The sequence below is a fragment of the Ceratotherium simum genome, chromosome 4, assembly GCF_057802395.1.
Source record: "Ceratotherium simum simum isolate JZ-2026a chromosome 4, ASM5780239v1, whole genome shotgun sequence".
In the NCBI taxonomy this organism is placed as follows: Eukaryota; Metazoa; Chordata; class Mammalia; order Perissodactyla; family Rhinocerotidae; genus Ceratotherium; species Ceratotherium simum.
Window position 1 is genome coordinate 58506962 of NC_141903.1, and position 12640 is coordinate 58519601.

The following is a 12640-nucleotide window of genomic DNA, read 5'->3' on the forward strand; positions in this document are numbered from 1 at the left end:
TGTGATGTGTCTAGACAGGTGGCGTGCAGTGTGGTGTAGAGCAGCAGAGGATTCCTGGTGCCCAAGAAGAGTCCAGAATTGGGAGACATACATGAAACCTGAAGGTATCTTGCAGGTGGGAACAAGCAATGAAGGACTGAGAAGTGACCTGTTGTTTGATGACCAAGGATCAGAAACCCCTTCCCACCCTTCCTGATGCCTTTACACACCTTAAGTCCTCCAGAATTTAGGAGCAAGCCTAGGGGTGGACTAGGGAACCCCTGAATTAACTGAGAGTAAGTTAATTACCGAGAATCAAGTTCTGCAAATCTGAGTCTGTGGAATAAAATTTGTCCCCACTACCTGAGGTTTAAGTAATCATAAAATTTCTTGCAGCTCTATAATTTGTTACATATATAATTATATATACATCAAAAATGCATATTTTGCTAATACTCTTGTATACGTGTCTACCTACCTATTTACATAGTAATCAGCTTAAAATGTATATTTATAGGTTAGCCACAAGATGGTACTAGAAAGCTATCTTTTGCTTCAGGTCCTACTTCTTGAATGTCATTGATTTTCACATATAACTGAACTACTGTAATAATAGCAGTAATCATAGTGAAATTGGAGATGGCAGCAATTGGGCTCACGTGAGGCAGTGCTTACATTTAAAAATCATAAAAATATACTCTCTCTGGAAGATGCTATCAACTAGTTTGTATTCTTCCTCTTTTTCTTACCCACTATCATGTCATCATAGAATATCCCCCAATCATTACTCAAAACATGAAAAACTAATATATTCAGCACTCATAGAGAAAATTTAAGTAAATATGGTCTCTTAGGTCTCAGAGTTAAAATTTAAATGAGTCTTTTTACAGGATGTGCCTCAAAAACATCCAGAACACCCTTAAACCATCTCCCAAACGCTAAAGCTCAGCCCCAAAATGTGAACACAATAGGTCAGCAAACGCACCGTGTAACTTATGGAGCACTTGCTGTCTCATGCTGGGGGTGACTGAGGCAAGGAGGAAAATCATCTCTTCCAGGCAGTCTTGCTAGGTTGGTCTTTTTGTTTGCTTGTTCTTTCAAGTCGATGTAATTTTAAAGAGACGCACAGGAAAAGGGGAAGAGGAGGTTTGGAAAAGCTCACAGGAAAGAACTTTCTAAGCAAAGGGTGGTGTAGAAGAAAAAGTACCAATTCACAAACCTGAAGACCACTCACTGGCAACACGGAGAGGCAGGTTGAAGGAAGCAAGGAAGAAAGCAGCGAACCGAGGTGCTCCGTGTGAGTCTAGTCTACGGGCTGCTAGCAGAGGACATTTACTTCACCGGAAAGTGGAACCACTATACGGGTTTGAAGATAGGAGTGGCATAAATATGTTAGCTGGCATATGTCCTTGTAGAATTGTAAGGAAATGATGCTGTTAGGATGCCTGCCAAGAGTAGGCTGTAAAAATCAAGTGTAGAAATGATGACACTCGTTATACACAAGAATGGTCTTATCCTTAGGAAATACCCACTATAGTAATTGAGGTAAAGGGCCATGGTGTCTACAACTTCGCCCAAAAGATTAAAAAAAAAAACTACCAAGATAGATAGATAGATAGATAGATAGATAGATAGATAGATAGATAGATAGATAATGATATAGCAGATGTGGCAAAATGTCAACAATTGGGTGAATCTGGATGAGGGGTGTGTGAGAGTCCTTCTTATTGTTCTTGCAGCTTTTCTGTATGTTTGAAATTATTTCAAAATAAAAGTTAAAAATCATAAAAAAAAAAGAAATGATGACACTTTCAGGATTTAACTGTGATTGCAAAAATAATTAATTGAGAATCTACAAAAGGATGTAGTGGGATTGGGAGAATGAACACTTCTAGGTTTCTCCCTCAGGAGACTGTTAAGAAGATCTCCGATATGAAGAGGGAGAGTCTGTCTATTCATGGAGCCCTCTCCTGGGAACCCCCTCCTGGGGCCCTCTGAAGAGAAGAAAACATCAAAAAACCCCTGAAAGAAAAAGGTTTATCACTGAATATTTAATGTTTCCATTTTATTAAAGAATGTAGTTTTTAATGCTTAAGCCAAATATACCCTTAAGTGTTGTTGAAGAAGGATTAGATACATTTTCTATAGCTTGATAGCATATTACACCTCACAAAATAATGAGTTTATTTTCCTCATGGCACACTTAGTATTTGTGAATATAATAGTTTGTCTCTCACTGATATTTTTCTTTAAATTCTTCACAAGCAAAATCCTGGTAATCACTGAATCTGGGTGATAAGTATATGGGTGCTCTTTGTACTATTCTTTTTATTTTGGGGCATGTTGGAAAATGTTGATAATTTTTAAAAAATCAGTAAAAGTCTTTCCAGCTCCAACCTATATCAAGTTAGTAAACTTATTTCACATGTGGGACAGGTTAAAAGAGAAGTGTTCCTTTAGGAAACGCAACCATCTTGTTTGAATGAATCATCCAAGAGTTGTCAACTTCATCTAAGAGTAGTCCACGTCAGCAACGGTACCTGAAGAAAGACCAGCCTCGTAACCTCTGGGAGAGGAATAATGTTTAAGAATATTCCCTTGCCAGATGTTTTGGGGACATTTCTTTCATGCCTAATTTGGCAAATTGACTCATGGCTAACACTAGAATGGAAGGGGACCATGTGATTAAAAGGATATTGTATTAGCTCTAGCAGCCATGACAAAGTGCCACAGACTGGGTGGCTTAAATGTCAGAAATTTATTTCTGGCTGGAAAGTCCAAGATTAATATCCAGGGGCTAGTTCTGGTGAGAGCTGTCTTCCTGGCTTGCAGATGGCCACCTTCTTGCTGTGTACTCACATGGCCCTTCCTCAGAGAGAGTGTGTGTGTGTGTGTGTTTAGAAAGAGAGCAATCTCTTTCATGTCTCCTCTTATAAGGGCACTAATCCCATCATGATGACCCCATGCTCATAGCCTCATCTAACCCTAATTACCTCCCAAAGGCTCCATCTCCAAATACTTTCATACAGTGGGTTAGAGCTTCAACATGTGAATTTTGGGGGGACATGAATGCCCAGTCCATAACAGAAATGTAAGGAACTTCAGAGGCTTGTGCTAAAATTCGTGTAGACTGTGATTCTGGTCTCCCCATACTATTCCCTATCCTAGTCTTTTCATATTCCCTTTCCTGTAACAACTGGTCCATCACTCAGGGTAGTGGAGCCTAGCCAGCACACTGGATTCACATCAGCGCCTTCACATACTTTTTCAGTCCCATCATCTCCTCCATTGGAAATAGACCAATATAATGGACTATTTCTGCAAAGTTTTAAATCACTGCTAAGGACTGAGAGTCTTCTAGGGGCATTTCCATTTTAATAAGGGAGTCTTAAAGATGAACACCTAAAATGCAAAGAATCCTCAAAAATGCAAATTACACTCTCTTCTAGTGTAATTTCAGGAAATACTATAGCTAGTGAGGACTTTGCAAACTTGGGACTCCGTCTCATTATGCCCTAGATCACAACGTAGAAGTAGTCACTACTGTGACTTGAGCCTCATCAAGAATTTGGTAACACATGAGGAGAGGACAATTCTGCCAAATTGATAATTCGCCAATGCAATGGGTGAGTGAAACTTTAACTAAGGCAAATATATAATGGCATTTTAGAAATAGAAGGGACCTTTGGAATTCAGCTGGATCATTTTACAGATGAGGAAATGAAAGAATAGGTTAGCCATATAGTTACTTGAAGATCCAAGACTGGAATTCCTTTCTACTGCACCATTTCATGTCAGTGCTCCAGTTCTGCCTCATATCATTAGACATCAAGATCAGCCTCTGGCAGCACACCCTCACTCTGGACCTATTAATGAGGAGGTGGATGAGGGGGCCATTTCCTCACCAGCAAGCCTTTCATTTCTTAGCCCTGAGCAAGCAGTTCTACAGCTTTCACGCTGTGTTCAGCCTCAAAGATTAGTTTGTGGCTTCCTGTCAAAGCAAACCACACATGTTGAATTGCCAGCTGTTGCCATTCCATCTTCTCTATTCATAATTCACAATGTCAAGCATTTTCTAGGTGGGTACAAGTCTCATTGCCTCCTTAATTATCAATGCACAGCTGAAATAACAAACACAAGTCTCCTACGACGCTCACAGGCTCCTGGGAAGGTGACATTAGAGAGATCTGTGGGGTCAACGGAGAAATGCTGGATTTAATAAATATTTTAGACACAAAGCCACCATCTCTACCTCTTAGATCCCTTCTGATTACCCAGCGTAACTATGGTAGACAAGCCTCTCCTGGAGAGCTTGGTCTATTGAGACTTCAGGACTTGGCTGTTCCCAACAGCCAAGAATGTGGAAACAGTGTAGCCCATTCGTTGCTTCTAAGTTGGTTTGAGATTGCGGAGAAAAAGGTAATATCAGCCCTTGGATGGATTAATCACAAGGAAGAACATTAAAGGCATTTTGAAATATTTTTTCGGGTTTGTATTGTGGAAAATTTCAAATACAAAGTAAACAGAATAGTATAATAAATCCCCATGTACCCACTGCCCAGCCTCAACAATCTCCCATTCTTGATCCATCTGTACCTCCACACACTTCCCCCTCTTACTCAATTATTATAATTTTTTAAAGTCAAATGTATATACTGAAATGCACAATTTGTAGCTATATAATTTGGAAATTGATACACCTGTGTAACCCACACTCCTGTCATCTCCTTTGGGCACATTTAAAATATGCAAACTGATAGAAAAAGTTGCTTATATGTTTTTAGCTTTTCTCATTTTCAGATCATGAAGAATTGCTGTGGATGTTCTCCTCATTTTGGGAATTCTTCCCTTTCACCTCTCCTTCTCCCATTTCAACACTGTAAGATCAACTCTTCCTCCCCTACCTTTGTTTCTGACACTATTTGCCTTTGTACATTGGCTCCAGACTTCTGCCTAGCAACCTAGATTTGAGGATCCACATGAGATTTCCAGTAATTTCTTCATTGGTTCCACCCATCTTGATAAGAAACCCCTCCCAGAACCCAGCAGCCTAGCACTCTTGACTGCTTTGCCTACTAGGAGAGAGAAATGGAGCAGACCAGCCTTCTTGGCCCACCCCGGGCACCACTTGGAACTGAGAAGGGGCGTAAGAGGAACAGAAATAAAATGCGTTCTTCCCTGATCACTCTAAGTATGATGAACAGAAGGTGAATGAAATGGAGAGGAATAAAAGAAATGCCTCAAGCCATTCCTGATCAAAAGAAAGGAAAGAAAAGTAAGACTTCTGGGCTAAAAGCATCTGGGTAATTGTTCTTGCTATATGTATCTTCCCCCTAAGGTAGTGTATTTCTGCCAGATACACACAATTTTTATACTGTATTCCAGAAAAAATACATACATGCACAAATGAAAAAGTTTTCTGAAACAATATATAAGACTACTAGGTTAAATACACTCAGACATTTTCTATTTTCTATTTCTCTAGCTCATTAGGAAAAAAAAAAAAGCTGGTCACCATCCACGAAAATGATTTTGCAACCCATTGATGAGTTGCTGCCTGCAGAGTGAAAAACCATTGCCTTAAGGGCTTTGAAGAAGATGTTGGGTTGGAGCTCTTCTCTTTGAGGCTCTTGGCTTCACCATTTCCTTCATTGGGAGCCAGTTTGATCCCTCACGGAGTATGATTGCTCAGCTTAAATCCAAGATACCTAGGCTCCTTACAAGAGATGCTATTTAGTGAGGGATTATTTAAAGCCAACCAACACTGAGCACCCTCCAGATGGAAGGCTCCTCTTCACAGCCCGCCAAACCCACCATAGCTGGGGTGGAAGTAGCTGGAGAGCCAGTCATCGTCTGAGGTAATGTGAGAGAGATGATGATACAGAGCCATGCACATACTCAGCCTGCCCCAGGATTCCCTACTGTGTTGGCCACACCTTTTAGCTGCAAGAAGAAATGCAAGCCTCTTACATATAAGAGGTGCAGTGTGTGCAAAGAAAATATCAGGCCCCTTCTCCAGAGATTTGAATCTAAATACTGCATAGCTAACTTCCTATATATGAACCCAGGAAGAAAAACATAAAACATTTTAAAGGAGAATGTCTGATGATATTCGATATTCAACAATAAAGGTCCTGGAAATATCATGATGTATAGCCTGATCCAGTCTTATAATAAAAAATTACAATACCTAAGTTTCATTGGGCTCTTCCTTGTGATCATATAATGTGCTTTACATGAATTATGTCCCTGAATTTCATACTATTCCTAAGAAATAAGTAATACTCTAACCCCCATTTTACAGATGAAGAAACCAAAACTCAGAGAGGTTAAGTAATTTGTCCAAGATCACCCAGGAAGTTATCTGCCTGGATAGGATTTGAACTCAGGCTATGTGGTTCTGTGTGGACACAAAGATGTGCCACTCATTCCCCCTTCAGGAAACATCTTGTTGCTCCAGCTGCTGGGAATGCCGTCAGCAGCAGCCTTCAGCTGTCAAACTACTCAGGGATTGACTCAGCCTCAAAGGAACTCCTTGACCAGAGTCACAACCGACCTTCTCAGAGCAGCCTACACCCAGTGAATGATTGAGATGGAGATACAAAGGTCTAGCCGTGACGGGCCAACATAGACAACTCTGAAATGTCATCTTAGCTCCAGACCTCCCTATCAGGTCAACTAAGATTGCCATCAGGTCTATACTAAGCTGTACTCCTGTCCAATCTTGCTTCCTTTCTCTATTTTCCATAGTCCTTTCCAGCACACTCCTTAATAGATATCCTGCTCAACAAATTCTGTCTCCCGATATGCTTCCCTGAGAACTAAAACTGTAGCAAGGGAAAATCCCCCCAATAAGCAGGGCTTCCAGTGGTCATTCACTTTGTATAGAGAGAAATGGCCCAAAGTTAGAATATACACAGACTCATAAGCAGTGACAAATGGCCTAGCCAGAAGGTCAGGAGCATGAAAGAAGGAAGAATGGAAGATCAGGGAGACAAGAAAGACTGGGTAGAGACGTGTGAATGGACACATGGCAGTGGACAAAAAATGCAAAGACCTTTCTATCACATATTAAAGCCCACCAAAGAGCATCCACCACAGAAGAGGCACTAAGCAACCAAGTAGACAAAATGCCTCAGCCAGATGACACCAGCTAGCTCCTGTCATCAGCCACTGCAGTGTCAGCACAGTGGGCGTAAAATGAAGTAACTTTAGTGACAGAAATGGAGGCTATGCATGGGCCCAACAACATGGGCACCCACTTAACAAGGCTGATGTCACTGCTACTGCTACCAAATGTTCAACTGCCATTAACAGAGACTAATGCTAGGCCCCAATATGGCACTATTCCTTGAGGAGACCAATTGACCATTTAGTGGCAAGTTGACTACATTGGGCCACTTCTACTCTGAAAAGGAGAGTGATTCATGCTTATACCAGATAAGTATTCCTGGTGTGAGTTTGCCTTTTCTACCTGCAGGGCTTCAGCCAGTATTACTATCCAAGGGCTTACAGAGTATTTGATCTATTAACATGGGATCCCACATAAAATTGTGTCAAATCAGGTAACCCACATTATCTGAAGTGCAGGAATGGGCTATGACCATGAGATCCACTGGTCATATCACATACTGCACCACTAAGAAGCTGCTGCAAAGAGAAGTACAACATCCTCCGGAAGCACAGCTGAAATGCCAGCTTGAAGGTGATACTTTATGAGGATGGTGAACCATCCTCCAGGACACAGACTATACTTTGAATCAAAGACTTCACATAGCGCTGCATCCCTCGTAGGAAGACTACATGGGTCTAGAAACCAAGAGGTGGAAGCAGAAGTGACCACACTTACCTTGACTCCCCATGATCCATTTAGGAAATTTGTGACTTCTGTCCCCAAAGCTCTCACCTCTGCAGGGTTAGAAGCCCTGTTCTCCAATGGAAGGCTACTTCCACTAAGGGATACAGATATCAGCAGCCAAAAAGAAGACTCACTATCTTGACTGAGGTAATTAACCATAATCATCAAGAAGAGGCATGGCTACAGTTACATAATAGGGCAAAGAGGAATATTTTTAGCACACAGGTGATTTATTTGGGCACCTCTTCATACTCCCTTGTCCAGTTGTAACAGTAAATGAACAAGCATAGCAATCAGAGATGAGGATCTGCGTTGTGCCACCAGGTAAGCACCCTAGGCCAGCTCTCTGAGGGTGATAAGAGTCTAGACTTGGTAGTGGGGGAGGGAGTAGCATTTTGGACCTGAAGACCTGCAGCAGCAGTGGGGACTGTAATTTTTCACACTAAATTTCCTCTTTAAAGATTCCCCCAGACAAAGAGGCCCACCAGAATCCTGGAAGACATGCTCCCCAAACACACATGAACAAGTGGACCCAATGGCTTAAGAAGTGACCTGTGATGAACATGGGACACACCATCACATTCTCCCTTCAAGAAAGGACTCATTGCCCAGCTTCTAAGAGTGCTGTCAGAAGACAACCTTCAGCTGTCAGTCCCTCAGGAATTAACTCTGCTACAGAGAGTCACCTTGCCAAGATCACAACCTTTCTGGGTTGTGGATCCCATGGGATGTGGCTCTGCATCCATTGACTGATTGAAGCAGAGGTATAAAAATCCAGTCATTTCATTTCAGTACAGGATAATTGGATGGACAATGTAGTAGGCAGAATAATGGCCCCCCTAAAGATATCCACATCTTAATCCTTGGAACCTATGAATCTGTTATGTTACATGGCAAGGATGAATTAAGGTAACAAATTATGTTTGCTAATCAGCTGAATTGAAAATAGAGATTATCCTAGATTATCTGGGTGGGCCCAGTAGAATCAGAGGAGTCCTTTAAAGTTAAGAGGGAGGCAGATAAGGGGTTCAAGTTAGAGAGATTTGAAAATGCTACTCAGCTGGCTTTGAAGATAGAGGGAGGAGCCAAGAGTCAAGGAATGCAGACAGCCTCTAGAAGCTGGAAAAGGCAAGCAAATGGATTCTCCAATAGAGTCTTGCTGATACCTTGATTTTAGCTCAGTGAGACTCATTTTTGATTTCTGACCTCCAGAACTGTAAGTTAATAGATTTGTTTTGTTTTAAGCCACTAAGTTTGTGATGAATTGTTACAACAGTAACAGGGAATTAATATAGGCCATTTTAGCTCCACAGCTTCTGTGAAGTCAAACAAGGGTGTTCTGGGGCCTGTGTCACAGCGTGACTTCTCCCTCTGTCCCGTCCTGCTCCCTTCACCTCCCTCACACACATGTTGGGCACTAAGGGCATTCTCTAGTAAGCATCCTGCCCGTGAAACTCTGTCTTAGAGCCTGCTTCCCAGAGAACCAACCTGGGACAGATTATAAAAGCTCATGATGACTTCTTATGGTTATAAATATATAAGATATATATAAGAAACAAATATATAAATATAAAGCTTATCATTGTTACCTCTTTTCAGTGTTTCTCAAAAAGTGTAATGCCTAACATGAATAGCACTGACCCTGATGTTGAGACAATATGAAGTAAATGTGAAGAACATGGGCCTGACAGGTAGATAGGAGTTTGAGTCTAGCTCTTTACTTGGGCATGTGGCCAACCCCCACCCCATAAATAAGGATGATAAATATCTTCCCTCACTAGATAGAATTAAGTAAGGTAAAGTATTTAAACTTTCTCTTTTTTTTGCTGGGAAAGATTTGCCCTGAGCTAACATTTGTTGCCAATCTTCCTCTTTTTTTCCCTCCCCAAAGCCCCAGTACATGGTTGTATATCCTAGTCGTAAGTCCTTCTAGTTCTTCTATGTGAGCTGCCACCACAGCATGGCAACTGACAGATAAGTGGTGTGGTTCCACGACTGGGAACTGAACCTGGGCCACCAAAGCGGTGAGAGCACTGAACTTTAACCACTAGCCATCAGGGCTGGCTCTAAACATTTAAATCTGATTAATGATCTGATTATTTACTGGTTTGTGATAAGGGCTGAATAAAAGTTAGTCGAGCTCCCTCAACTCCACCTCACTGTTCTCTCAGTTTACAACCTCATTTAATAATAAATAATTGGTGGGTACGGGAAGCAAATCACCATTAAACTATATGATTCTGCTCTCAAAACGTGTGCTTCAAGCTAGGAGAGCTCTGGGTGATCACTGTCACCTGGGAGGTGAAGGAAGTCCTCCTGCACGATATGGGAACTTAGCTGGGTTCAGAGAGAGCCCTAGAGAGAGAAAGGTGGGCAGAGGTTACCAAAGGGGTCCTTATTCCAACTCCAGCATGTAGTCCTAGTCTAGGTAAACAGAATTTGGAAGGGCAAGCACTCAGTAATCAAGTTTGCACAGCACTGCCATTGTTTTGTTTTAAAGATTTTATTTATTTTATTTTTTCCCCCCAAAGCCCCAGTAGATAGTTGTATATCATAGCTGCACATCCTTCTAGTTGCTGTATGTGGGACTCGGCCTCAGGATGGACGGAGAAGTGGTGCCTCGATGCGCACCCGGGATCCGAACCCGGGCCACCAGCATTGCAGCGCGCGCACTTAACCACCAAGCCACAGGGCCGGCCCCATTGTTTTGTTTTAACTGGTAACTTCAGATATATAAGACAGTATATCTTATAAAGTATACAGCATATTTTGAAATGTACTATATAAATATGAAGTGTTATTATAACCAAGAGGGAACCGACAAGAAAAAAAACTGGATAAGGACGACGACGTTGAGCTATGTACTCATCTCAGATAAATACATAAAGCCTTTGAAATTATGACATAACCAGAACTGTTAGATTTATGGCCATGGGTATTGCTCTCATTCCAAGCTCCTACTTTACATTTATCATCTTTATATTCATATGGCATCTCTATTTTCAATGTCTCACAAATTTCTCTTTCCCCTAGTAACATTTTCAGCTGTAATTTCATATGCTTCATATCAGCTAAGAAGCAAATTCTTTTCTGAAAGGTTGAACCTATCTGTTCTGCCATTTCTGAGTTACCCAAGCATGAGCAAATGTTGTTTAGGAATTTGTCAAGATCCACTTCTTGTGGGTTCAGATTTAATCAAGATGGTTTAAATTTAAATCTCCAGAGCTGTCATGCATATATTCTTTCAGGAGAAAAACATTCCTTGCTTTGAAATGTAATTGGTTGAGTTTATACTCCACTTTCTGTACACATCAAGCGAGGTTATGAAGAGACCTACTCAAATCCTGGAAAATCCTTTGGGTTTCCATACTCTCCATACAGTGATGTATTTAGAAAAAGGCTTTTTTTCTTTCTTTTTTCTGCACAAACCATCAATTCTGTAGGAAGATTTGAGGGTAACAACTCCCATCTGACTGTATTGTCAGACAACAATAAAAGTTTTATTCCATGAAAAATTAAGATTTTTAAACATTTATTTATGTTTAGAAACTTGGGCACTGGTCCTTGTTCTATTGTAGCCAGGAATATTTGTGTTGCTAGTAGCATTTTTAAGCAAATATTATTGGATATATTGACAAAATTTTTCTAAGATGACATCCTATTCATCATACAATTCTAAGTACCCTGAAATACTGGGAACTTACAGAATTAAAGAGGTCTAAAGTAGGAATGGGTGGATAGGGTGGAGAGAGGAGAGAACAGGGCAGAGACACCTTCCTTATGACCTGGCAGACAGTCCCAAGCTATACAGACATGTTCCAGTTATCTATTGCTGCATGACAAATCACCTCAAAACTTAGTGGCTTAAAAAAACAACGGTCTTTTATTATTACCACATATTTCTGGGGGTTGGCTGGGCTCAGCTAAACAGTTTTTGCTCAGAATCTCTCATGCAGTTGTTGCTCGGAGTCTGTCATGCGTCTAGGGCAAGCATCATCTGAAGGCTCACTCATTCACTTGTCTAGCACCTGGGCTGCGAAGGCTCAAACGTCTGGAGGCTGGAACAGCTGAGGCTCCTTGGACATCTCTTTCTGTCTTGACGTGGTCTCTCTGTATGCTCTCTCCAGCATGGCAGCTTCAGGGTGGCCAAAGTTCTTTCAAGTCAGTTCTGGACTTCAAAGGTCTGTGTCCCAAGTGAGAGAGCCAGGTGGAATCTGTATTTTCTTTTCTAACCTGGCCTCTGGAGTCCAAACAGTCGCCAAGGCCCACTCAGGGTTAAGCGGAGGCGACAGACTCCACCTCTTGATGAATCAAGAATCTGCAGAGGTTTTTAAAACCACCACAGGACTTGATAGACCTCTGGCAGAAAGTCTGGGACAGAATAATGAGTCATTTGCTAAACCACAAATTGGTTCATTGTGGTTCTCTTTCTGCTATGGTGGAAGGATAGTGTGGTGTTTAAGGGCTCCTGCTCTGGAGTTTTAGAGTGCTTGCCTCGGCTTGCCTCTGCCTTAACACTTACTGAGCCTGGAACCTTAAGCAAGTCTCAGTGCTTCAGTTTTCTATTCTGTAAATTGGAGATAGTGACAGCTAATATTTATTGAGCACTTACTAGGTGCTAGGCATTGTCCTAAGTGCATTATATACTGTTTTATTTTATAACCAAGATAATGCTATGAGGTAGTTACCCATCTCCTAAATCCTAAGTTAATAGTAACAGAGATATCTTTCAGGCTTCTTGTGTGGATCAAATGAGACCATCTATTATGTTCGTTCTTGATGTTATTAAAGCTGTTGGGGCAA